General features: G+C 43.8%; 1 pseudogene across 1 annotated transcript in view; it reads left to right on the top strand.

Annotated features, from left to right (window-relative positions):
* The window catches only part of LOC143940910 (granzyme A-like), a 67,811-nt pseudogene that overhangs the window by 5,580 nt on the left and 34,739 nt on the right, over positions 1 to 27,492 (top strand). The window contains exon 2 of the transcript XR_013263953.1: positions 19,176 to 19,329. The product of XR_013263953.1 is annotated as a granzyme A-like (transcript). The remainder of the gene's footprint in view (positions 1 to 19,175; positions 19,330 to 27,492) is intronic.

Below are 27,492 nucleotides of genomic sequence, written 5' to 3'. Positions count from 1 at the left end.
TTGTCAGTCACGGCCATCTAAATCTGCTAGTCTAACATTACTCTCACTCCAGATTGACAATGCTGCTGTCCAAAGGTGTCTCTGTTGCTCCTTCATCCAGAGTGTAGGCACGGTAATACAGGAAGGTGTTACTGGCTGGAACAATAGGTGACAAAAAAAGCCTAAAAAAAAGAAAACCAATGCAGCCACCGCATCTAAGGCTGCATTCACATTACAGCGATTTGAATCGCAGGCAGATTTGTCACAAATTTGTCACTAATCTGCTCCCGATTTAAAAGTGCTGATGTGTGAATGACATATCGAACTCACAATTGAATGGCATTCATTTGAATGACACCTCAAAACGCAGTGTGGGTTTGCCGCGATTGTCGGACGATAACGTGTGCTGCAATCGCGGCAACCCGCATCACACGGTACACATGTCACCCAAAAATAGTTCAGGAGTAAGGATGAGCCCGTGGTTCGAGTCGAGCTTAAGTTCGACTCGAACATCGGGTGTTTATTTCTTCTAGAAATTAAGTGAACATATGGGGTGTTTGTGGCAAATTCGAGCCCCGCGGAATGCCCCATAATGTACTGCGAGATCACAGTGCATTGCTGTATGATTATTGGCCAACGCATGCACCTGACCTGCATGCTTTGGCCAATCGCAGTGTGCTCTGAGAGAGCCATAATTGGACAAAGACAGGGAGCCTTTTGCCATCATGGCTCAGGGGGACTAAGTCCACACCCCGCACTATATAATTATTATTATTATACAGGTTTTATATAGCGCCAACAGTTTGTGCAGCACTTAACAAAATAAAGACATACATTGCAGTTCACATTCAAATTTGTTACAAGAGGAATCCGGGGGCCCTGCTCATTAGAGCTTACAATCTAAGAAGGAAGGGTCAATTGATAAAAAAAGGTAATAGCTGTGGGGGATGAGCTGATGGAGGAAGTAAAACAGTGTTAGTTAGAAGCAGGATAGGCTTCTTTGAAAAGAAGGGTTTTCAGGGATCATCTAAAGATGGATAGATTAGGGGACAGCCGGATAGATTGGGGTAGGGAGTTCCAAAGGATGGGAGAAGCTCTGGAGAAATCCTGGAGGCGAGCATGGGAGCAGGTGACAAGGGAGACAGAGGGCAGGAGGTCTTGGGAGGACCGAAGAGAGCGTCTCGGTTGGTATTTTGGGACTAGGTTAGTGGTGTAGCCAGGGGCAGAGTTGTGGATGGCTTTGTAAATTATTGTTAGTACTTTGAATTTTATTTGTTGGGTGAGTGGAAGCCAGTGGAGGGATTGGCAGAGAGGGGTGGAGGACACTGAATGGTTGGTAAGGTGGATGCGTCTTGCAGCAGCATTCATTATGGACTGAAGTGGGGATAGTCAATGTAAAGGCAATCCAATGAGGAGGGAGTTTCAGTAGTCAAGGTGAGAGATAACCAGGGAGTGAATTAGAAGCTTGCTGATGTCATTAGTTAAAAAGGGGCGTATTCTGGAAATGTTGTGGAGGCTAAGGCGGCATGATTTGGACAGGGATTGTATGTGGGCCTGAAAGGACAGTTCAGAGTCTAGGGTTACCCCTTGCACCCTGGCATGTGGGGACGGACTGATAAAACGATAATTCACCCAATCTATAAGACTTTGGTCCGGCCGTACCTGGAGTATGCTGTCCAGTTCTGGGCACCAGTCCTCAGGAAGGATGTACTGGAAATGGAGCGAGTATAAAGAAGGGCAACAAAGCTAATAAAGGGTCTGGAGGATATTAGTTATGAGGAAAGCACTGAACTTTTTCTCTCTGGAGAAGAGACACTTGAGAGGGGTTATGATTTCAATATACAAATATCATACTGGTGATCCCACAATAGGGATAAAACTTTCTTGCAAAAGGGAGTTTAACAAGACACGTGGCCACTCATTAAAATTAGAAGAAAAGAGGTTAAACTACGTAGAGTGTTCTTTACTGTAAGAGCAGCAAGGATGTGGAATTCCCTTCGACAGGCGGTGGTCTCAATAGGGGGCATTGATAGTTTCAAGAAACTATTAGATAAGCACCTGAAAGACCGCAACTTACAGGGATATACAATGTAATACTGACCTATAATCACATACATAGGTTGGACTTGATGTCTTTTTTCACTCTTACATACTATGTAACTATGTATATGAGAGATGTGCCATTGATCTTGACAGAGAAGTCAGGGGAAGGGGCACGTGAGGGAGGAAATAGAGTTTTAGATTCAGTTTGAGGAACTGGTTTGACATCCAAGTTGATATCTCTGTTAGTAAATCAGAGATGCATGAGAAGATTGATGGGGTGAGCTGAAGAGCAGGGAGATAGATTTGGGTGTCATCAGCATATAAATAGTAGTGGATAAAAGGCTGCTTACATAGTGGCCACATACAGTGTGTGGACAGAGATAGTTTGAGGTGGATTAGGCAGGCAGGTTAGTTAGTGGCAGTGTATTTGATATATATATATATATATATATATATATATATATATATATATATATATTATATACAGCTGTGCTCAAAAGTTTGCATACCCTGTCAGAAATTGTAAAATGGTGGCATTTATATTGAAAATATGACTAATAATGTCAAAAAACTGTCTTTTATTTAACCACTTAAGGACCGCCGCATGTAAATATATGTCGGCACAATGGCACGGACAGGCACAAACACGTACCCGTACGTGCCTGCCTTCCAGCAGGTGGGGGGTCCGATTGGCTGTGGCGGTCTGTTTCGCTTCAGGAGCGATCCGGGATGAGGGGAGCCGTTGGTTTCTGGCCATCCCCTCGTGATCGCTCCTGGCGAATGAGAAGCTTCCCCTGCCTGTGTAGTGTAAACACAGGCAGGAGGAAGTGATGTCACTCTCCTCGAGGCGGTCTCTTTGACCGGACGGCAAGGAGAGAAGACATCTTAGTAAGTGCACCAACACTACCCTGACACGTAGGTACACATAGGCAAATTTTCAGCTCCAGTCACCCCCTGATCACCTCCCCGATCACCCCGCCCCCCCCCCCCCCCCCAGTCACAGTGTCACTGATTGCAGTGATCATTTATTTACTGATCACTGCATTTAGTGTCAGTTGTGACTGTAAAAAGTGTCAGGGCAGTTAGTGTTAGGTCCAGGGTAGCCCCCTACCCCCACAATAAAGGTTTAACCCCTTGATTGCCCCCAGGTAACCCTTTCACCCCCTTTTGCCAGTGTCACTAAGCAATTGTTTTTCTGATTGCAGCATTAGTGTCACTGGTGCCCTTAGGTAGCTAGTTATTTTTTAGGTTCACCGCCAGGTTTTTAATAGCGTTAGGTACCCCCATATACTACCTAATAAAGGTTTTAACCCCCTGATTGCCCCTAGAGTTAACCCATTCACCAGCGATCACCGTATAACTGGTGACGCTGGTTATCCATTTAGTTATTTAGTTATTTAGGTTCCCTGTCAGGTTTTTATATAGCATCAGGGACCCCCATATACTACCTAATAAAGGTTTCAACCCCCTGATTGCCCCGAAAGTTAACCCTTTCTCCAGCGATCACCGTATAAGTGTCACTGGTGACGCTGGTAGCCAGTTAGTTATTTAGTTATTTAGGTTCCCCGTCAGGTTTTTATATAGCGTCAGGGACCCCCATATACTACCTAATAAAGATTTTAACCCCCTGATTGCCCCTAGTTAACCCTTGCACCAGTGATCACCGTATAAGTGTTACGGGTGACGCTGGTTAGTTAGTTTGCTTTTTATAGCATCAGGGCACCCACCATTTATTACTCAATAAAGGTTTAACCCCCTGATCACCTGGCGGGTGATATCAATTGGGTTTTAGGGTCAGATAGGGTCTGCGTCGCCCCAGGCAGCGCTAGGTTAGTGCCAGTACCGCTAACACCCACGTGCAAAGCATACACCTCCCGTAGTGGTATAGTATCTGAACAGATCAATATCTGATCTGATCAGATCTATACTAGTGTCCCCAGCAGTTTAGGGTTCCAGAAAAACACATTGTTAGCAGGATCAGCCCAGATACCTGCTAGCACCTGCGTTTTGCCCCTCTGCCCAGCCCACCCAAGTGCAGTATCGATCGATCACTGTCACTTACAAAACACTAAACACATAACTGCAGCATTCGCAGAGTCAGGCCTGAACCCTGCGATCGCTAACAGTTTTTTTGGTAGCGTTTTATATTTAAATCCTGAAGGCAGTGCTTGGTTTTTGGGGTCCCAGTACTCAGGAGAAGCAGCAGAATTTATGTTTGGGTGTAATTTCACATATGCCCATAGCATGTGTGAGCAATATATTATTTAGTGACAACTTTGTGCAAAAAAAAAAAAAGTTTGTAATATTCCCGCAACTTGTGGCAAAATATAAAATATTCCATGGACTCAACATGCCTCTCAGTAAATAGCTTGGGGTGTCTACTTTCCAAAATGGGGTAATTTGGGGGGGTTTTGTGTTATTTTGGCATTTTATGGCCTTCGAAACGATAGGTAGTGAGGAGTGAAATCAAAAATTTGCACCCTTAGAAATCCTGAAGGCAGTAATTGGTTTTCGGGGTGCCGTACGTGGCTAGACTCCCAAAAAATCCCACATATGTGGTATCCTGGTACTCAGGAGAAGCAGCAGAATATATTTTCGGGGTGCAATTCCACATATAACTATGGCATGTGTGAGCAATATATCATTTAGTGACAACTTTTTGTAAACTTTTTTTTTTGTTATTCAATCACTTGGGACAAAAAACAGGCTCAACATGCCTCTCAGCAATTTTCTTTGGGGTGTCTACTTTCCAAAATGGGGTCATTTGGGGGGGGGGGGGTTGTACTGCCCTGCCATTTTAGCACCTCAAGAAATGAGATAGGCAGTCATAAATCAAAAGATGTGTAAATTCCAGAAAATGTACTCTGGTTTGTAGACGCTATAACTTTTGCGCAAACCAATAAATATACGCTTATTGACATTTTTTTTTACTGAAGACATGTGGCTGAATACATTTTGGCCTAAATGTATGACTAAAATTGAGTTTATTGGATTTTTCTTATAACAAAAAGTAGAAAATATCTTTTTTTTTTTCAAAATTTTCTGTCTTTTTCCATTTATATCGTAAAAAATAAAAATCGCAGAGGCAATCAAATACCATCAAAAGAAAGCTCTATTTGTGGGAAGAAAAGGACGCAAATTTCGTTTGGGTACAACATTGCATGACCGCTCAATTACCAGTTAAAACAGTGCAGTGCGAAAGTGTAAAAAGACCTCTGGTCCTTAGGCTGACAATTGGTCTGGGGCTTAAGTGGTTAAGGATAATGATCACATGATGCCATTTATTATCACAAAGTTTTTTGGCTCCTTTTAAAATCATAATGATAACAGAAATCACCCAAATGGCCCTGATGAAAAGTTTACATACCCTGGAATCTTTGGCCTTGGTACAGACACAGAAAGTGGCACACACAGGTTAAAATGGCTATTAAAGGTTAATTTCCCACATTTGTGGCTTTTTAAATCGCAATTAGTGTCTATGTATAAATAGTCAATGAGTTTGTTAGCTCTCACATGGATGCACTAAGCAGGCTAGACACTGAGTCATTGGGGAGAAGAAAACAGCCAAAAGACCCTCCTAACAAAGAAATGAAACTTTACAAACATGGAAAGCAGGCATGTACTGGCCATTGGGACTACCGGGAGTTTCCCGGTGGGCCGATGGCTCAGTGGGCCGCTCTGATGTAAGGGGGCTGGTGATGGGCTACTCTGTTGTAAGGGGTCGGTAATGGGCCACTCTGATGTAAGGGGGCTGGTGATGGGCCACTCTGATGTAAGGGGGCTGGTGATGGGCCACTCTGATGTAAGGGGGCTGGTGATGGGACACTCTGATGTAAGGGGGCTGGTGATGGGACACTCTGATGTAAGGGGGCTGGTGATGGGACACTCCGATGTAAGGGGGCTGGTGATGGGACACTCTGTTGTAAGGGAGTGCTGATGGGACACTCTGTTGTAAGGGGGCTGGTGATGGGACACTCTGATGTAAGGGGGTGCTGATGGGACACTCCAAATGTAAGTGGGCCGGTCTGGATGAAGTCCAGGGCCAAATTTCTGTCCCAGTCCAGCCCTGATGGAAAGGGATATACAAGCATAGCCAAAGCCTTAAATTTGCCAGTCAGTACTGTTCATTTAATAAGAAAGAAGAGAAAAAAAAAGAGTTGCATGGTCAAGTTGCCAGAAAGAAGCCTTTATGGCACAAGTTCCAAAAAAAGCTTGGTTACAATATGCCCAACACCTTGACATGCCTCATTGGGTTTTTTTATGGCATTGGCGCAGTAAAGGCTTCCTTCTGGCAGCTCAACCATGCAGCTCTTTTTTGATCAAGTATTGTTGAAGCCTGTATTTCTCCTGAGGTTACCTGTGGGTTTTTCTTTGTAACTTGGACAATTCTTCCACCAGTTGTGGCTGCAATCTTTCCTGGGCTACCTGACCTTGGCATGGTATCAAAAGAGCCCAGAATTTTTTTTTTTTTTTTTTTTTTTTTTATAAAGTTCCATTACTTTGTTACGCAGACTATATATTCAGTGTAGACTCTATATTCAAGTCAGTGCAGGCAATGTATTTGATATATATATATATATATATATATATATATATATATATATATATATATATATATATATATATTACAGTTTCTCACAAAAGAGTACATCCCTCACATTTTTGTAAATATTTTATTATATCTTTTCATGTGACAACACTGATACTTTACTACAATGTGAAGTAGTGAGTGTACAGCTTGTATAACAGTGTAAGTTTGCTGTCCCCTCAAAATAACTCAACACACAGCCATTAATGTCTAAACCACTGGCAACAAAGGTGAGTACACCCCTAAGTAAAAATGTCAAAATTGGGCCCAATTAACCATTTTCCCTCCCTGGTGTCATGTGACTTGTTAGTGTTACAAGGTCTCAAGTGTGAATGGGGAGCAGGAAGAAGTTGAGTGCATGTCATATCCAGAGGTTGTCTTTGGGAAATAGACATATGAGTGCTGGCAGCATTGCTGCAGAGGTTGAAGGGGTCAGCCTGTCAGTACTCAGACCATACGCCACACACTTCACGCATCAAATTGGTCGGCATGGCTGTCATCCCAGAAGGAAGCCTCTTCTAAAGATGATGCACAAGTAAGCCCTCAGTTTGCTGAAAACAAGCAGACTAAAGACATGGATTACTGCAACCATGTCCTGTGGTCTGATGAGACCAGGATAAACTTATTTGGTTCAGATGGTGTCAAGCGTATTTTGCAGCAAAAGGTGAGGAGTACAAAGATAAGTGTGTCTTGCCTACAGTCAAGCATGGTGGTGGGAGTGTCATGGTCTGGGGCTGCATGAGTGTTTGTTTCTGGCACTGAGGATCTACAGTTCACGAATGCCAACATGTAAATTTATGACATACTGAAACAGAGCATGATCCCCTCCCTTCGGAGACTTGGCCGCAGGGCAGTATTCCAACATGATAATGACCCCAAGTATACCTCCAAGACAACTACTGCTTTGCTAAAGAAGCTGAGGGTAAAGGTGATAGACTGGCCAAGCATGTCCCCAGACCCAAACCCTATTGAGCATCTGTGGGGCATCCTCAAATGGAAGATGGAGGAGCGCAAGGTCTCTAACATCCACCAGCTCCGTGATGTCATCATGGTTGTGTGGAAGAGGACTCCATGGGCAACCTGTGAAACTCTGTTGAACTCCTTCCCCAAGAGGGTTAAGGCAGTGCTGGAAAATAATGGTGGCCACAAAATATTGATACTTTGAGCCCAATTTGGACATTTTCATTTAGGGTTGTACTCACTTTTGTTGCCAGCGGTTTAGACAAATATGGCTGTGTGTTGAGTTATTGTCACATGTTGTCACATGAAAAGATATAATAAAATATTTACAAAAATGTGAGGGGTGTACTCACTTTTGTGAGATACTGTGTATATGTATATGTATATATATGTGTATATATATATATATATATATATATATATATATATATGTATATATATATATAATAGGCATGTGCACACTGAAATATTTTATTTCGGAATTTCTTTTTAAATAAATTTATTTAGTTGCTCCCGAAATTTGTTTTTATTTATTTTGTTTTGTTAAAAATTGCATTAGTCCGAAAATCCAAAATAATTAAGGTGGAATCTGTCATTGAAGGCTTATGGTGTCTGTCCAATGTTCTAAGAATATTCAACTGAGCAGCCAAACTCTAAGAAGCTGCAGTTCTACAATTCCGGTCGAATGTTTCGTCTACAAGCTACGGTAGAATTCTAATGTAGTATGACACTAGTAATAATTATATTTATTAATTATTCTTACTAGTCAACCAACATTAGAATTCTAATATATCCTATGGACAAAGCATTTGACCATAAATGTCCACTCGCGGCGACTGCTTCGTCGAATCTTCATGTGGAATCTTTTCTTTCTATGTCGAATAATCTTGGACTAATAGAGTTAGGTTAGGCACATTCAACCTTTTTTGCTATTGTCTCTATAATGTCGAATCTTTTCTCTCTCTGTCAATTTTTTTCTCTTTATGTAGAATAATCCTGGACTAATAGAGCTAAGCTTAGGCACATCCACCCACAGGTTCGATGGACACAGATTGCTATTGTCAGCGTCATGTCAAATCTCCTATCTATATCGAACTGTTGTCACAACGAAAACGAAAATAAAGCATTTGTTTATGTCGGATCTTTCGGTTTTCGGATTCTGCACGTTCGTTATCGTTTGTTAAAATGATTACGAAAATACCCGAAATTCGACGAAAATGCATTTGGATGAAAACGAATGCACATGTCTAATATATAATATATAGTCTGCATTCAGTGTAGATTATATATTCAATGTAGACTCTATATTCAGTCAATGCAGGCAGTGTCATTTATATAACACAGTGTATTGAAGTGGTTAAGGGGAACCCTGCGCTAAATAAAAATGGCGTAGGGTCCCCCCCAAAATCCATACCAGGCTTTTATCTGAGCATGCAACCTGGCAGGCCACAGGAAAAGGGGGGACAAGAGAATGACCCCCCTCCTGAACCATACCAGGCCACATACCCTCAACATGGAGAGGGTGCTGTGGGGTCCCCACCCAAAGCACCTGGTCCCCATGTTGATGGAGACAAGGGCCTCATCCCCACAAGCCTTGCCCGGTGGTTGGGGGGTCTTTTGGCGGGGGGCTTATCAGTATATGGAAGCCCCCTTTATCAAAGGGACCCCCAGATCCCAGCCCCCCTTATGTGAACAGGTATGCGGTACATTGTACCCAAAAAAGCAAAAAAGACAGCAGACAGTTTTTGACAATTCCTTTATTTCAAAAAAATGCCCCGCAATGTAAATCCATCTTCAATCACGGCACTGACAGTCCCATCATATGACGTCAGAGGGGACGGAGTTACCCGTTTACATCATCGGGTGGCCCCCTCCCATGGAGGCAGAGTTTTTCAGTTTTTTTTTCTCTGGACCGTTGGTGAATTACAATGGATTTACATCGTGGGACACTTTTTTTTCTTAAGGAATTGTCAAAAACTGTCTGCTGTCATTTTTACTTTTTTGATTAATGGGGGGCTGGATCTGGTGTTCCCCTTGTTAAAGGGGACTTCCAGATTCCGATAAGCCCCCCACAACCAGCGAGCAAGGGTTGTGGGGTTGAGGCCCTTGTCCCCATCAATATGGAGACAAGGTGCTTTGGGGGGACCCCAAAGCATCCTCCCCATGTTGAGGGCATGTGGCCTGGTACAGTTCAGGAAGGGGGGACGCGCTCTCATTCCCTCCCCTTTTTCTGCAGCCTTCCAGGCTGCGTGCTCAGATAAGGGTCTGGTATGGATTTTGGATTTTTTTTGCATTGATACATGTCCCCTGGGGCAGTACCTAGGCCCCCAAACACTTTTTATGGCAATAACATACATATAAGCCTTTAAAATTAACACTTTTGATTTTTTTTACATTCATGTCCCATAGACTTTAACGGTATGCACACAAATTTATTTGTCTGTTCACATGTTCTGGTGCGGAGCTACTTTGGGGCAATATGCGTCCTGTAATGCAAATGAATGGCATCTCAAATGCGAGTCCCGCATTTTATCATTCATACATCGGCGCTGTCAAATCAAATCGCTGTAGTGTGAATGCAGCCTAAGGATTGGTAAACTGCAATATGATTTTTTGGTTTTGGGTTTAATGCCACTTTAAAGGACCCACTAAGCAATTTTTGGCATCTGTAGATGGATATACCCAAATCAGTTAAGTCCCCTATAATAAATAAAACTCTGGGGCAGAAAGTAAATTTACTTACCTTGCCCCTGGCCTCTGCCCACGTTGCCCAAGCAAAGGTGTCTGCCCAATCTTTCCTGGGAGATCCCAGGGAATGCGGAGTATCCCAAATCATACAATAATTGTACTGGAGTTTCTACCTGTGCAATCTGGAATACTCAGAATCCCCCAGGATCTTGACAGAAGGTTTGGGGGTATGGTAATTATAATTACTACCTTTTTCCCGGCTGTTTTTTTTTCTTTTTTTTTTACTTTAAAGACATGACTTATAAGAGAATGGGAGGCCCAGATGTATTAAGTTTGTTCCTGCATTTTAGTGCAAGGCCCACTTTAACAAACATTACAGTGGGTGTAAACTCAAACTTCATGTCTCAAAATGTCTGTACTAAAGGTTCCCATACACATTTTGACCCAATTCTATACAATAAAATTGTTATGAAACTCCATATTCATGTCTCTTTTAAAATAGGGCTGTAATTACATTTACTTGTCTTATCACACTTTTAAAACAATACCCAATCTCAGTGGCTGTGGTGGCCCTGACATATGGTATCCACTTGACCTCCAGAAGATTTATCGCCCCTCATTACTGGACCATTTTTTGCTCTACGGCACTGCGTTACTTTAACTGACAATTGCACGGTCATGCAATGCTGTACATACCGGAAATGAAATTTATGTCATTTTCACACAATCACACCACACAAACAGAGCTTTCTTTTGGTGGTATTTGGTCACCCCTGGGGTTTTTATTTTTTGCACTATAAAACAAAAAAATCTCTATTTTTTTACTTTCTGCTATAGAACATATTCAATAATAATGTTAACATTTTTTAAAAAAATACATAAATTTAGGCCAATATGTATTCTGCTACATATTTTTGGTAAAAAGATCCCAATAAGCGTATATTGATTGGTTTGTGCAAACGTTATAGCGTCTACAAGCTATTGTGTATATATACTGACATTTTTATATATTTTTTATATACTAGTAATGGGGGCGATCAGCGACTTTTAGCGGTACTGTGATATTGTGATAGACAATTGGATACTAACTCACACTTTGTGGGAACCAGTGACACTAAAACGGTGATCAGTGCTAAAAAAATATGCACTGTCACTGTACTAATAACACTGGCTGGGAAGGAGTTGAACATCTAGGGTGATCAAAGGGTTAAATGTGTGCCTATCCAGTGCTTTTGTGTGTGCAGTGAGCTTTCACTAAAGAATGTGTTGGATTTTCTGCCCTGCTTTTCAAGGAAGCAAAATCCAGCATATCCCATCTGACAGGACAGAGCTCTGCATTGTTTACAAATGCAGAGCTCCGTTCAGTGTGTCTCCTCATTGATCAGAGGGTGTCAACAATCATTCATTGGTCGGCACCTGAGACCTGCTTCTGGTGTGATTATTCACAGCATAAGCAGCAACCTGGTGGCTTGTGCACATGCCCCCTACCCTTAAAGAGTAGAATCACATTTTTGTAAATATTATATTATATATTTTCATGTGACAACACTAAAGAAATTACACTTTGCTGTAGTGAGTGTACATCTTGTATAACAGTGTAAATTTGCTGTCCCCTCAAAATAACTCAACACATTAATGTCTAAAACCGCTGGCAACAAAAGTAAGCACACCCTTAACCACTTAAGGACTGGGCCTCTTTTTTAGATGTTTTGTTTACAAGTTAAAAACATTTTTTTTTTCTAGAAAATTACTTAGAACCCCCAAACATTATACTTTTTTTTTTCTAACACCTTAGAGAATAAAATTGCAGTCATTGCAAAACTTTCACTGTCACACTGTATTTTCTTTTTTTTATATTGTGAAAGATAATGCTGAGTAAATTGATACCCAACATGTCACGCTTCAAAATTGCACCCGCTCGTGGAATGGCAACAAACTTTTACCCTTAAAAATCTCCATAGGCAACATTTAAAAAATTCTACAGGTTGCATGTTTTACGTTACAGAGGAGGTCGAGGGCAAGAAGTATTGCTCTCGCTCTACCGATCGCTGCGATGCCTCACATGTGTGGTTTGAACACCGTTTTCCTATTTGGGTGCTACTCACGTATGCGTTCATTTCTGTACGAGAGCTCGGCGGGATGGGGCACGTTTAAAAATGTTTTTTTTCTTATTTATTTTACCTTTTTATTTTTAATTTTTACATTTTTTTTAAATGGTGTCACTTTTATTCCTATTACAAGGAAAGGAAACATCCCTTGTAATAGAAAAAAAGCATGACAGGACCTCATAAATATCAGATCTGGGGTCAAAAAGACCTCAGATCTCATATTTACACTAAAATGCAATAATAAATAAAAAATAAAATAAAAATATGTAATAAAAAAAATGGACTTTTAAGAGCTATGGGCGAAAGTGACATTTTGACGTCACTTCTGCCCTGCAGTGTCATGGAGATGGCCATCTTCCCCTCACTCGTCTCCATGCACAGCCATGGGAAGGATCCAGATTGTGGCGGGAGGGGGGGGGCCTTCTCCCACCATTGATAAAAGTGATCGTGTGGCGAATCTACCACGGAGACCATGGTTATCTTGTACTGGACTGCCGGCCAAACACAGAGATACCAGGGCTATGGCAGATAGCTGTTGCCATAACAATATCCGTCCTTAAAGTAAGAACATACAACGGTGTGCGCCGGTCCAAAAGTGGTTAAGTGAAAATGTCAGAATTAGGCCCAATTAGCCATTTTGGACTCTGCGGTCCAGCTCACCCCAAACCATCTCGATTGGGTTCAGGTCCGGTGACTGTGGAGGCCAGGTCATCTGGTGCAGCACCCCATCACTCTGCTTCTTGGTTAAATAGCCCTTACACAGCCTGGAGGTGTGTTTGGGGTCATTGTTTTGTTGAAAAATAAATGATGGTCCAACTAAACACAAACTGGATGGAATAGCATGCCACTGCAAGATGCTGTGGTAGCCATGCTGGTTCAGTATGCCTTCAATTTTGAATAAATCCCCAACAGTGTCACCAGCAAAGCACCCCCACACCATCACACCTCCTCCTCCATGCTTCACGGTAGGAACCAGGCATGCAGAGTCCATCCGTTCACCTCTTCTGCGTCGCACAAAGACACGGTGGTTGGAACCAAAGATCTCAAACTTGGACTCATCAGACCAAAGCACAGATTTCCACTGGTCTAATGTCCATTCCTTGTGTTCTTTAGCCCAAACAAGTCTCTTCTGCTTGTTGCCTGTCCTCAGCGGTGGTTTCCTAGCAGCTATTTTACCATGAAGGCCTGATTCACACAGTCTCCTCTTAACAGTTGTTCTAGAGATGTGTCTGCTGCTAGAACTCTGTGTGGCATTGACCTGTTCACTAATCTGAGCTGCTGTTAACCTGCGATTTCTGAGGCTGGTGACTCGGATGAACTTATCGTCCGCAGCAGAGGTGACTCTTGGTCTTCTTTTCCTGGGGCGGTCCTCATGTGAGCCAGTTTCTTTGTAGTGCTTGATGGTTTTTGCCACTGCACTTGGGGACACTTTCAAAGTTTTCCCAATTGTTCGGACTGACTGACCTTCATTTCTTAAAGTATTGATGGCCACTCGTTTTTCTTTACTTAGCTGCTTTTTTCTTGCCATAATACAAATTCTAACAGTCTATTCAGTAGGACTATCAGCTGTGTACTGTATCCACCTCCTGCACAACACAACTGATGGTCCCAACCCCATTTATAAGGCTTGAAATCCCACTTATTATAACTGACAGGGCACACCTATGAAGTGAAAACCATTTCAGGCGACTACCTCTTGAAGCTCATCAACAGAATGCCAAGAGTGTGCGGAGCAGTAATCAAAGCAAAAGGTGGCTACTTTGAAGAACCGAGAATATAAGACATATTTTCAGGTGTTTCACACTTTTTTGTTCAGTATATAATTCCACATGTGTTAATTCATAGTTTTGATGCCTTCAGTGTGAATCTACAATTTTCATAGTCATAAAAATAAAGAAAACTCTTTGAGAAGGTGTGTCCAAACTTTTGGTCTGTACTGTATATATAGCACTAACCCCCAAAGGAGCTGCTGAATTTTTCTGGGCTTAACGATTACCTCCTCCAGCTTGTAACTCGTTGTTCTTGTCTTGGGGTTCCCAGGGTTGATGACCCAGTAAATGTAGAGACTGACACTTGAATTCCTTGTCAGGACTTTTATTTTGCATTAAACGGTTGAACAAACTCAGTCTGGGAATAGAGGGCATAAGGGTAAAGTTTAGCTCAGGCACTTGGACCTGCAGACTTCAATAAAAGTCTCTCTCTGTGTACACAATCCAGGGACTAGCCACTCGCAACTGGATTATTTAACTGTTGGATAAATCCTTAACTTTCGTTTAGCAGCCAACACGTAATTCTAGCTTTCAAAGTCACTCACACAGACTTGGTTGAAGAACTTAGTTGTAACAGGTAGGGTAAAGGTAGGAACTTTTTTTACTGTACCAGAATCTTTCAGCTGTAATACTGTAAGAATCGCAGATTCAGTCAATGTCCATGGCAGCTCTGCTTCCAGGCTCTTACCAAGCAGCCAGCCTTGTGCGTGGCTCTCCTACTTAAGAGTCCTCCCCTGGTTGCATGTAGAGTTGCTGGGCCTCTCCAAAGTTGGAACGACACCGGAACACCTCAGAATCCTCCTTCCAGTTACTGCGCCTAGCCAGTTCTGAGGCTCGGGAATGAACGGATCTGCACTCCAGGCCATGAGGGCCCCTGGGGGCTGGTCAGGAGGAACAGGACCACAGAGTCAGCAACAACTTCTGGACCGGAACCCAGAATCATGTGACTTAGGCATTTTTTTACAATTTCTTTGTGAAATGGTAGGGGTACTTTTGTACCCCATTACCTTTTCAAACAGGGGGGGGGCAGGATCTGTTGGTCCCCTTGTTAAAGGGGGCTTCCAGATTCTGATAAGCCCCCCGCCCGCAGACCCTCACAACCACCGGCCAGGGTTGTGGGGATGAGGCCCTTGTTCTCATTAACATGGGGACAAGGTGCTTTGAGGGGTCACAGACCCCCAAAGCATCCTCCCAATGTTGAGGGCATGTGGCCTGGTATGGTCCAGGAGGGAGGGGGGCCGCTCTCTCGTCCCCCCCTCTTTTCCTGCGTCCTGCCAGGTTGCGTGCTCGGATAAAGGGTCTGGTATGGATATTTAGGGGGAACCCCACGTCAATTTTTTTTTTAATTTGACGCAGGGTTCCCCTTAATATCCATACCAGACCTGAAGGGCCTGGTAATTGAATTTGGGGGACCCCCACGCTTTTGTTTTTATTTATTTTATTTATTTTATCAATGACTTTCAATGAGTGTTCTCTGTATTACGGAGCCGACAATTCATGATAGCTGCGAGTGATTTTAAATGACTTTTTTTCCTGCATAAATGACACTTTGTGCAGGGACAGTTCTAAGCACCAGAAACATGCGCCCCTTCACAGGCATACTATAGACACCCCCCCCCCCCCTTTACAAAATTTAAAGGAATTTTACACTTTTATTGTTTCACTAATCATTATTAAAATCACTGCTCCCGAAAAAACAGCTGTTTTTAAAACTTTTTTTTGCATTGATACATGTCCCCTGGGGCAGGACCCGGGTCCCCAAACACTTTTTAGGACAGTAACTTGCAGAATCTTTTCTCTCTGTCAAATATTTTTTCTCTGTCGAATATTTTCTCTATATAATCTTGGACTAATAGAGGTAAGGTTAGGCACATTCGACCACAGGTTCTATAGACACAGCTTGTTATTGTCAGAGTCACGTCGAATCTCCTATTCTATATCGAACTGTTGTAACAATGAAAACGAAAATAAAGCATTTATTTATGTTGGATCTTTTGTTTTTTGAATTCTGTGCTTTCGTTATCGTTTGTAAAAACGAAAACGAAAATAGGTGAAATTCGGACGAAAATGCATTCGGATGAAAACGAATGCACATGTCTAACTACCAGCACTTCCCTGCAAGAATACACTACTGCACTTGATAGCTATTGACTGCTGCTAACATATTAGTGAAGATTTAAAACATATAATAAAGCAGTTCAGATTTAAAGCTCATTAAACCCCATAATGTACTGTGAGATTGCAGTGCATTGATGGCTGCTGATTAGCCAAAGCATGCACCTGACCTGCATGCTTTGGCCAATGCTGCTGTGAGAGCCATGATTGGCCACAGGCAGGGTGCCTGTGGCCAATCATGGCTTAGAGGCTAAGTCCACGCCCTACACTATATACGGCTGCTGCTTACACAGTAGCCGTATATAGTGAATAGATGGAGATTAGGCTGGTAGTGTAGTTTAAAGTATATAGTGCAATTTAATGTAGCATATATATATATATATATATATAATACAGTTCAGAGTATATAGTGCAGTTAGTGTAGCACATAGTGTATATATAATGTAGTTCAGAGTATATAGTGCAGTCCTTATAGTATATATAATGCAGTTCAGAGTATGAAGTGCAGTCTGTATAGTATATATAATGCAGTTCAGAGTATATAGTGCAGTCAGTGTAGTATATATAATAAAGTGCGAGGTATATAGTACAGTGTGGAGTATATAATACAGTGTATTGAAGTGGTTATGGGGAACCCTATGATAGAATTAAGAAAAAAAATCAGCATGGGGTCCCCCCAAAATCCATACCAGGCCCCTTGGGTCTGTTATAGATTTTAAGGAGAACTCCATGCTAAAAGGTAAAAAAAAAATCAGCATGGGGTCCCCCCAAAATCCATACCAGGCCCCTTGGGTCTGTTATAGATTTTAAGGAGAACTCCATGCTAAAAGGTAAAAAAAAAAATGGTGTGGGGTCCCCCCAAAATCCATACCAGACCCTTATTCAAGAAAGCAGCCTGGCAGGCTAGGAAAGGGGGGGGGGGTGAGTAAGCAGTCCTGAACCATAACAGGCAGCTTGCCCTCAACAAGGGAAGGGTGCTTTGGGGATCCCCCAGATCCCAGCCCAGCCCATGTGAATGGGTATCGGGTACATTGTACCCCTACCCATTCACCAAAAAAAAGTGCCAAAAAGTAAAAACCACAATCCCTGACGGAATGCCTGACGGATCTGAAAAAAGCCCTGAAAAAAATTAAAAAGCCTTGCCTCGATTGGGAGGCCTCCCGCCAGCTGCTGTCTCTTGGCTGTGAAAGCTGTTATATAGGCAAGGGCAGGGCCACCCGGTGATGTAACCGAGTGCCCCGCCCCCTTCTGATGTCATGTGACATCAGAGGGGGTGGGCTCATCTGGTTATGTCAGCGGGTGGCCTCGCTCTTGCCTATATAACAACTGTCACAGTGAAAAGACAGCGGTCGCTGGGAGGCCTCCCATGGAGGTGGCGTTTTTTCAGTTTTTTTTCTGCTTTCCAGGTCCGTCGGGCGGCATGATTGATGATGTATGTACATCGCGGGACACTTTTTTTCTTTTTTTTTTTTTTTTTTAATAAAGGAATTGTCAAAAAATGTCTGTTGGGGTTTTTACTTTTTGACACTTTTTGGTGAATGGGTAGGGGTACAATGTACCCTTACCCATTCACATGGGGGGCCCCTTGTTAAAGAGGGCTTCCAGAATCTGATAAGCCCCCCTGCCCACAGACCCTAATAACCAATGACCAGGGTTGTTGGGAAGAGGCTCTTGTGCACATCAACATGGGGACCAGGTGCTTTGGCGGGACCCCAAAGCACCCTCCCCATGTTGAGGGCATGTGGCCTGGTGAGACTCAGAAAGGGGGCGCCCCCTCTATTCTGACCTCCAGGCTGCATGCTCAGATAAGGGTATGGTATGGATTTAGGGGGGACCCCATGCCATTTTTTTTAAGCCACCCAACATTACAGGTGATTTATACCGCCGAAGGAAATAAACCTTTGCATACTGGTACTGACTAGTATTTCAGCATTTCTCTTCTCCCTCAGTTTCTCTCCATTAGCTAATGATCCCATTGCTGAGCAGAGGGTCAAACAAGGACAACTGTGGGCACCTGATGTCATTGGTGGTTAGCTGGCCCTCGTGGTGCCCAAGGTTTTAATGCTGCACAATAAAAACCTTTGACTTTGTGTAACAAAAAGTCAGGCTTGATCTATCCTCTGACTTGTTGACAATTTTTGAGCACTTTGGCAAGGCACCCTGGTTGAAAAAGGCTGCTCTACAGAATCACTGACAGAGTCTATAGGGCAGAACACCAGCAGTTTTAAGGTGACATCTTGACAGTGCGCTCAATCAGTGCAGAGGAGTATTTATAGGGTTAGCTATCTTCCATGGCTTTTACAATAAGCCTCTGATAATACTTGGCTCACCGTAGAGTTCCTCAATCCTAGGCCCCTGCAGCAAACCACAAATCCACAGTTGAGGGGGAAGGGTGGCAAGTCCACTTGTTTCTGAAAAAGATGTTCTCCTGTCCGGCTTGTTGGTGCTGGCCAACAAGGCAACCCCCACTTTTTCTTTTCTAGTTGAATTACATGTTGCTGCACAGGGGTGAACTGTTCTCAAACCCCAGTTACTTGGGCCCCACCCACAGCTGGTATTATATGGGCACTAGATCTACCCATGACATCACTACAGGAGGGGCAAAACTTAAGGGGGCACTACATCTGCTAACAGACTGGCTTCTGTAAGCTATAGGAGAGCAATTTTTGGGGTCAGGTGAGATGCTATGGATCATGAGGAGCACAGCCAATTTCAAAACCAAGGTGTATTATGAGATAGCAGGGATCAGTAATTATTTGCAAGTGTCTCATCTCAAAAGAGCTCCGACTCTCGTGGGCTTACACACAAGAACGAAGGCCATAATAAAAATAGGAATGAGATACAAACTCCATGGGCATAGGGGTCTGTTGCTAATAATATTATATTCCTTTCTTTTTGATACAATTACATTTTATTATTATATAGGTGCAAACATAAAAATTATCAATGGAGATGACGTCATCCCCCATTCCAGACCTTACATAGCCCTAATAGAGACTCTGAATGAAAAGAAAAAAACAATATGTGCTGGAAGTTTAATCAAACCTGACTGGGTGTTGACCGCAGCTCACTGTAAACTGTAAGTACACGTTTTTTATTTAATTTTATCATTGCTTAATGTAATGCTTCATAAACATTTTGCTATTAAAGTGGACCTTGCACAAAAAGAACAAGGTCTGCCCAAGCAAAGGTACAGTATCTGCACAATCTTTCCTGAAAGATCCAAGGGAATGCTGAGTATTCTCAATCTCACAGGAAGATGCTTTTGAATTGTGCTGGAGTGTGCAATTTGGAACACTCAGCATTAGAGATGGACCAACTTGCGACAGGACGTTTCGCGAACGCGGCCAAAAGTTTGCGAACCGCAAAGTTCGCGGTGGGCCCCATTGACTTCAATGGCAGGCGAACTTTAAAAACCTACAGGTCATATTTTCAGCCACAAAATACTTACTAGCTGTGCACACATAGTCCCACCACATGGCCACTGACATAACACATGTATGAAGTGAATCTGAGATCGACAACTACAAGCATTCTTTTTTTATCTGTGAAATTTTGACAATACAGGACTCAGGAGCGCATGAAGGCAATGGAGGAGAGGAAAGGTCAGGATAGGCTATGAAGAGGGTGCAGGAGATGATCACCAGCACTGTGATATAGAGCACTAACACCAGAACCGTGATAGAGTGCACCACTGACACCAGCACCGTGATAGAGTGCACTGACACCAGCACCGTGATAGAGTGCACTGACACCAGCACCATGATATAGAGCACTGACACCAGCACCATGATAGAGAGCACTGACACCAGCACCATGATATAGAGCACTGACACCAGCACCGTGATAGAGTGCACTGACACCAGCACCGTGATAGAGAGCACTGACACCAGCACCGTGATAGAGAGCACTGACACCAGCACCGTGATAGAGAGCACTGACACCAGCACCATGATAGAGAGCACTGACACCAGCACCGTGATAGAGTGCACTGACACCAGCACCGTGATATAGAGCACACTGACACCAGCACCGTGATAGAGTGCACTGACACCAGCACCGTGATATAGAGCACTGACACCAACACCGTGATAGAGTGCACTGACACCAGCACCGTGATAGAGAGCACTGACACCAGCACCGTGATAGAGTGCACTGACACCAGCACCGTGATATAGAGCACACTGACACCAGCACGGTGATATGGTGCACTGACACCAGCACCATGATATGGTGCACTGACACCAGCACCATGATAGGGTGCACTGACACCAGCACCGTGATAGAGAGCACTGACACCAGCACCGTGATAGAGAGCACTGACACCAGCACCGTGATAGAGAGCACTGACACCAGCACCGAGATAGAGAGCACTGACACCAGCACCGTGATAGAGAGCACTGACACCAGCACCGTGATATAGAGCACACTGACACCAGCACCGTGATAGAGTGCACTGACACCAGCACCGTGATATAGAGCACTGACACCAACACCGTGATAGAGTGCACTGACACCAGCACCGTGATAGAGAGCACTGACACCAGCACCGTGATATAGAGCACTGACACCAGCACCGTGATAGAGTGCACTGACACCAGCACCGTGATATGGTGCACTGACACCAGCACCATGATAGGGTGCACTGACACCAGCACCGTGATAGAGAGCACTGACACCAGCACCGTGATAGAGAGCACTGACACCAGCACCGTGATGGAGAGCACTGACACCAGCACCGTGATAGAGAGCACTGACACCAGCACCGTGATAGAGAGCACTGACACCAGCACCGTGATAGAGAGCACTGACACCAGCACCGTGATAGAGAGCACTGACACCAGCACCGTGATAGAGAGCACTGACATCAGCACCGTGATAGAGTGCACTGACACCAGCACCGTGAGAGCACTGACACCAGCACCGTGATAGAGTGCATTTACACCAGCACCGTGATAGAGAGCACTGACAGCAGCACCGTGATATAGAGACACCGCTCAACCTCTTCAAACAGGAGGGTACGGGCATATAGTAAGGTGTGCTTTTTTTGGAAGTGAGGAAGTGAGCCAAATGTAGAAAAAAGGTCTGTGTGCTCAATTAAATAAATCGTTTATAGAGATATATATGGTCTACTGGTCACATGTGTTGAATTCCTCCGAGATCCATGCCTCATTCATTTTTAGAAATGTGAGGTAGTCAACACTGTCGTGAGCTAGGCGAGTGCGCTTATCGGTCACGATCCCCCCCTGCTGCGCTGAATGTCCTTTCGGACAGGACACTGGATGAGGGGCAAGCCAACAGTTCCATTGCAAATTGGGCAAGCTCTGGCCAGAGGTCAAGCCTGCCCACCCAGTAGTCCAGGGGTTCATCACTCCTCAGAGCATTCACACCGGCCGTTAACCCGATGTAGTCGGACACCTGTCGGTCTAGGTGTTCCATGCTGGATCCGGATGACACCTGTCGATGGGTCGGCTGAAAGAATGACCTCATATAAGAAATCACCAACACATCTTCAAACCAGCCTCTTCTTGCAGGCGCTGTTGGATTGGTACCCGCAACTCTTTTTCTGGGAGTGGGAATTCCTCCTCTGCCAGCGCATGCAAAAGCAGAATGCAGCATTTCTCAAAGCAAGGCCTGGAAGTGCTCCATTCTGACAGCCCTCTGTGACGGTGGTAACATTTCCGTCATTTTGTGTTTGTACCGGGGTCTAAGTACGTTGCCACCCAGTACTGGTCCTTGACCCTTTTGCTTTTTATACGGGGGTCCCTGTTAAAACATTGGAGCATGAAGGCCCCCATTTGCACTAAACTGGAAGCAGTGTGCTGGCCTGGCTCCTGCTCATCATCCAGGATAATGTCGTCCTCCTCGTTCTCCTCTCTCCATCCATGGACAACAACAGGGATCCCAGAAAGGTTTAAAGCATGCTATTCTTGCTCCTCCTCATCCGCACCATCCTCCTCTGATTTCTCTTCAGACTCCTGTTGTTGACTTGTCTCGGATAAAGTAGCCCCCCCTGGGAATTCATCCAGCATTGCGACTTCCTCATCTTCCCGCTCCTCCACGGCTTGATCAATGACACGACGCAATGCACGCTCCATAAAGAAGGCATAAGGTACCATGTCACTGATGGCGCCATGGCTGCAACTGACCAGTTTGGTGATCTCATAAAATGGTCGCAGAAGTCTGCATTCATCACGCATTAGCAGCCACTGGCACGGTCTGACCGGCAGATTGTGTCGCCGCTGCATGTCAGCAAGGCGAGCCATGGCCGTGTAAGATCTGAAATGGGCCGAGATTTACCTTGCCTGCCGCAAGATGTCCTGGACCCCAGGGTATTTGACAACCAATAGCTGCACGACCAAGTTTAAGACGTGTGCCATGCATGGCACGTGCGTAATTTTGTCCTGTTTCAATGCGCTAAGCAGATTGGCACCATTGTCACACACCACTTTACCAACTGTGAAATTGAGTGGTGTTAGCCACTGATCTGCCTGTGAACGCAAAGCTGAAAGGAGTGCAGGGCCAGTGTGACTTTTGGCTTCCAGGCACAACAGACGCATCACAGCATGGCAACATCTCACCTGGCATGTTGAATAGGTTCTGGGGAGCTTGGGCGGTGCAGCGGAAGAGACGCTAGCAGCGGAAAAGGAGGAGTCAGCCGAGGAGGATAGGGAGGAGGATGGAGTAGGAGGAGAAGAAGAAGAGCCAGGCCTGCATGCAATCCGTGGCGGTAAAACCAAATCAACACGGGTGCCACGAGTTATATGCTTGACTGCCATCAGAAGGTTCATCCAATGGGCAGTAAAAGTGATATACCTTCCCTGCCTGTGTTTGCTAGACCACGTGTCTGTGGTCAGATGTATCTTGGCACCGACACTGTGTGCCAGAGATACATTCACTTGCCGCTGAACATGGCCATATAGCTCTGGGATGCCCTTCTGTGAGAAATACTTCCTTCCTGGGACCTTTCATTGTGGTGTTCCAATGGCCACAAATTTTCGAAAGGCCTCCGAGTCCACCAGTTTATATGGCAGTAGTTAGCGGGCTGGCAGCAGTCAACCGTTGGGCAAGAGGGTTATCCAGCGTCATCATTTTTTATGCTTACGCTTACGTTTGGCCCACAGAATCCTGCCTTTTTGCAGAAAAATGTGAGCTTGGCGTGATGGAAGGTGGAGTGGAGGACAATTGTGAGGAGAGAGGAGAAGGAGAAGTAGAAGACGAGGCTGGACGGTGAGAGCCTGGAGTGTGGCTTTGTGTGTTCCGTTGCTCCCACTGGGCTCGGTGCTGGCAGCTCATGTGCCTTCTTAAGGCGGTCGTCCCTAGGTGAGTGTTGGGCTTACCCCGACTTATGCGTTGACTGCAAAGATTGCAGATGGCAACACTATTGTCAGCAGCGGACAGTGTCCCTACACTGATAAAGGACTATTGCAGAATAGGGCAGCAGTCAGCAGCAATGCACCACAACCCTATATATTGTACACCTATACCAGTCCTTACAAGGACCTTTGTGGACCTAGTAGCTAGTGATTTGCAGACTGTACCTCAGTCCCTACACTGATAAAAGACAGCTGCAAAATCGGGCAGCAGTCAAGTATAATATTCTTTCTATATTTGGAAGAAAGTATATTATACTTGTACAACCCTATATACTGTACACCTATACCAGTCCTTAAAAGGACCTTTGTGGACCTAATAGTAATAGCTAGTGATTAAACTGACTCTCCCTGCTCCACACAGCATCCTGTCCCTACACTGACAAAAGACAGCTGCAGAATCAGTCAGCAGTGCACTCAGCAATCACCAGCACAGCAGTGCACCAGAACCCTATATACTGTACACCTATACCAGTCCTTAAAAGGACCTTTTGTGAACCTAATAGTAATAGCTAGTGATTAAACTGACTGTCCCTGCTGCACACAGCGTCCTGTCCCTCCCTACACTGACAAAAGACAGGCTGCTGCAATCACCAGCACAACAGTACACTGAACCCTATATACTGTACTACACCTATACCAGTCCTTAAAAGGACTTTTGTGGACCTAATAGCTAGCGAATTGTGTCACTACAGTCTTTCCCTGCTCCACACAGAATCCTGTCCCTAAACTGATATAAGACAGAATGTAAAATGGCCACCAGATCAGGTCTATTTATAAGGTAGGGGGAATGTCCAATTGTCCATGTGCTGAAATGTCTCAATTGGCTGTCCTTTACCCCATGATGGATGTGTCATTATGGGTCAAAGTTCTTTCACACTGTAAAAACATATGTCCGCCGGGCGAACAGTGGCAATAGTCCGCCGATTGGGCGAATCGCGAACACGCAAAATTTGCCGCGAACCGACCGCCGGGGGAACAGTTCGTCCATCCCTACTCAGCATCCCCCAGGATCTTGACAGATCGATTGGGGTATAAATACTAATTTTTCTCTGCCGTTTTTTTTACTCAGCATTACTTATTATAGGATGGAAGACCCTGATATATTAGGTTTATCCTGAATGTTAGTGCAAGGCCCACTTTAACAAACATTAAAGTAGATGTAAACCCAAAGTTAATGACTTTTACATAGCTAAAGCACTGAGTTTCATTAACATGTGCTATGAAGGAGGTGCCAATAGCGCTAGCGAGGGACCCGAGAAGAGGAGCATCTGGGCTGCTCTGTGCGAAAAAAACACAGCACAGAGCAGGTAATTATGACATGTTTGTTATTTTTAAACAAAAAAAAACAAGACTTTAATATCACTTTAAGGATGGGACAAGAAAATGTCCACTATGGTGCAAGAATTGGGGAATTGGGCAGCCAAAGACGCAATGGACAGGTGTAAATGTGGAAAATTAAAAGGTTACAGGAATCTGTTTGGAGAAAAAGACCAGAACTCTGGCCTGACAAGTGGATTCTCCACCACGACAATCCTCTTGCACATGATGCAGTAAGTGTTCACGAGTTAGTGGCCCAGGAGACCATTCCACAACTTGCCCAACCACCTTATTCCCCTGCCTTAACACTCTGCGACTTTTGTCTGTTTCCAAAATTAAAAAATGCCTTAAAAGAACAGATTTGATGACATTCCGGACATCCAGTGCACCACAATAAAGATACTGCTCAGCGCTCGAAAATTAATTCCAGAAATATTTCCAGTAGTGGCACAGTCGTCTAGAAAAGCGCATCGCTTCACAAGAGGACTACTTTGAAGATGACAACAGACGCTAGTGTACAGGTTTTTTTTTTTCAGTCCATTCAGAAAATAAAATTGTCACACCTTGTAGACCAAAAAGGGAAGTCCAATGGTTTCAACTCAATTTCTGTATTCACCACTACGTCACAATTAGCAGCATCATTTTATGTCCTGCTGTATGCACTCCTTTAGTTAACCATTGAGCTGTCAATCTTAGGGACCTGATTTTTAAGCATTAGTGAATGAATGTTCCTTATTTGGAGAATCTGAACAAGACAAACATAGACAGCTCTGAAATCTCACTTTTACAGTAAAACTGTGGTTTTATACAGTTTATGCCTAGGAGGGTTAATATAAGCATTCTTTATAACATGACAGCAGGACAGGCATGCAGACAGATATCGCTGTCACAAGTGGGCAGCAGCCTGCAGCCCCTGTCATGCTGATGCCAGTACACATTTCATTTAAGTTGGGGTCCCCAAAAAATGGGGATACTTATCCTAAAGAAATGGTGCTTATGTGCAAGCTGCATGCCCCCAACAGAAGACAAGTAGGTGGTTGCTACTTTCCTGGTTTTAGGGGTCCTTTGGACTCTAAACCAGTTCGCCATGGTTGCTGATGTGAAAGTGTAAAGAAAAACACAGTTTTTAGAGTAATTGTATTTTTGCTTATTTTACAAATTTGCTTCCAGTTTCCAATTTTGGAATCTTAAGAAATGTAACACAGTTTCCGTTACCTAATATCATGTCTTCAACGCCTCTTTTGGTGTTTTTAGTTCAGTGGCTCTCAACTCCTGTCCTCATGACCCACTAACAGGTCAGGTTTGCAAGATAACTGAAATACATCACAGGTGCTATGATTTCCTCCTCAGTGATTGCTGTATTCTAGTTTGCATCTCCCCAAGGTAATACTTAAAATCTGGCCTGTTAGTGGGTCCTGAGGACAGGAGTTGAGAACCACTGTTTTAGTGGGATGTTGATTCTCCAGTAGCTCATCTCAACTTTCCTGCTAGTGTAAGGTGTATGGCACCATCATTTCTTTACTGATATCCATGTTTCTTTTAACTTTTGCATGAAATGGTTCCATTCCTAGATCAAAAAAGCAGAACCCTACACGGGCATTCCATTTGTCTGTTTTTCATCCTTCCGTTTACAGATAATAAACGGACATCAATGCACCTCTATGGAAAAACAGATGTAAGCTGATGATCATCCATTTACATCCACAAACAAATTTCAGAAATACTATGTACTCCTGAACCTAGCACTCAAAATGGAAAACCAGTTTTTATGCACTCAGAGCCGCTATTATAAAATTCACAGTCAATATTAAATTATGCTCTAATCTAAAAATCACAAGCATTAACAGCGCTTCATACAGATAAAAGACATTCACACAAATGCTATCATCACATATAGTGCGAAAAATGAGAAAAATTGAGCTCTCATATAATAATATTTAGAAGCAAATCTGTCCACTAAAGTGTCCAGCAACCCACTATACATCAGTGTATATATAGTGTATATATAGATAATGGTATAATTAACCCATCCACCAATAGAATGTTCCAAAGGATAGACTGGCAAAAACACTAGTAGCTGCTGTGGTTAACTTCTGATAAAAGCAGGGTCAAATTTCCTGAATCTTTAACTGTTATTCCTGCACCAATCCACCAAGTCCTCATCCCTTTGTGTGTGTGCTTACCGAAGGTAAGTATAAACCGAGCCTGTCACAACATCCTCAACATAGGGCTGCAGAATCTCTTAATGGGAGCTTTCAATTTCCTTAGATTACTTTCATCTATGTGTAGCACAGACCACGAAGGAACTGTAGGCTTTCTTTTGGGCTTACCGTTACCTCACCTGCTCACTGTGTCCGTCTTTGGGGTCCCGTTGTAGAGTCGATTAAAGAATGTTAGCTCCGACACTTAGTCCTTTTTCCAAAGATTTATTTAAAAGAACATGAAGTTGTGCATTTTCTTGATCCAGAGGACAAACAACTTCCACAGGCTGGATCTAGCAACCACCAGATAGGCCTCTCTCACTGACCTAGCAGCCGATGAGATGCTCG

This window comes from Lithobates pipiens, unplaced genomic scaffold, assembly GCF_037356315.1.
Source record: "Lithobates pipiens isolate NorthernLeopardFrog02 unplaced genomic scaffold, aLitPip1_a1.2 Scaffold_3, whole genome shotgun sequence".
Taxonomy (NCBI): domain Eukaryota; kingdom Metazoa; phylum Chordata; class Amphibia; order Anura; family Ranidae; genus Lithobates; species Lithobates pipiens.
The sequence above is the reverse complement of the archived record's forward strand: the minus strand, read 5'-3'. Positions and strand labels throughout refer to the sequence as shown.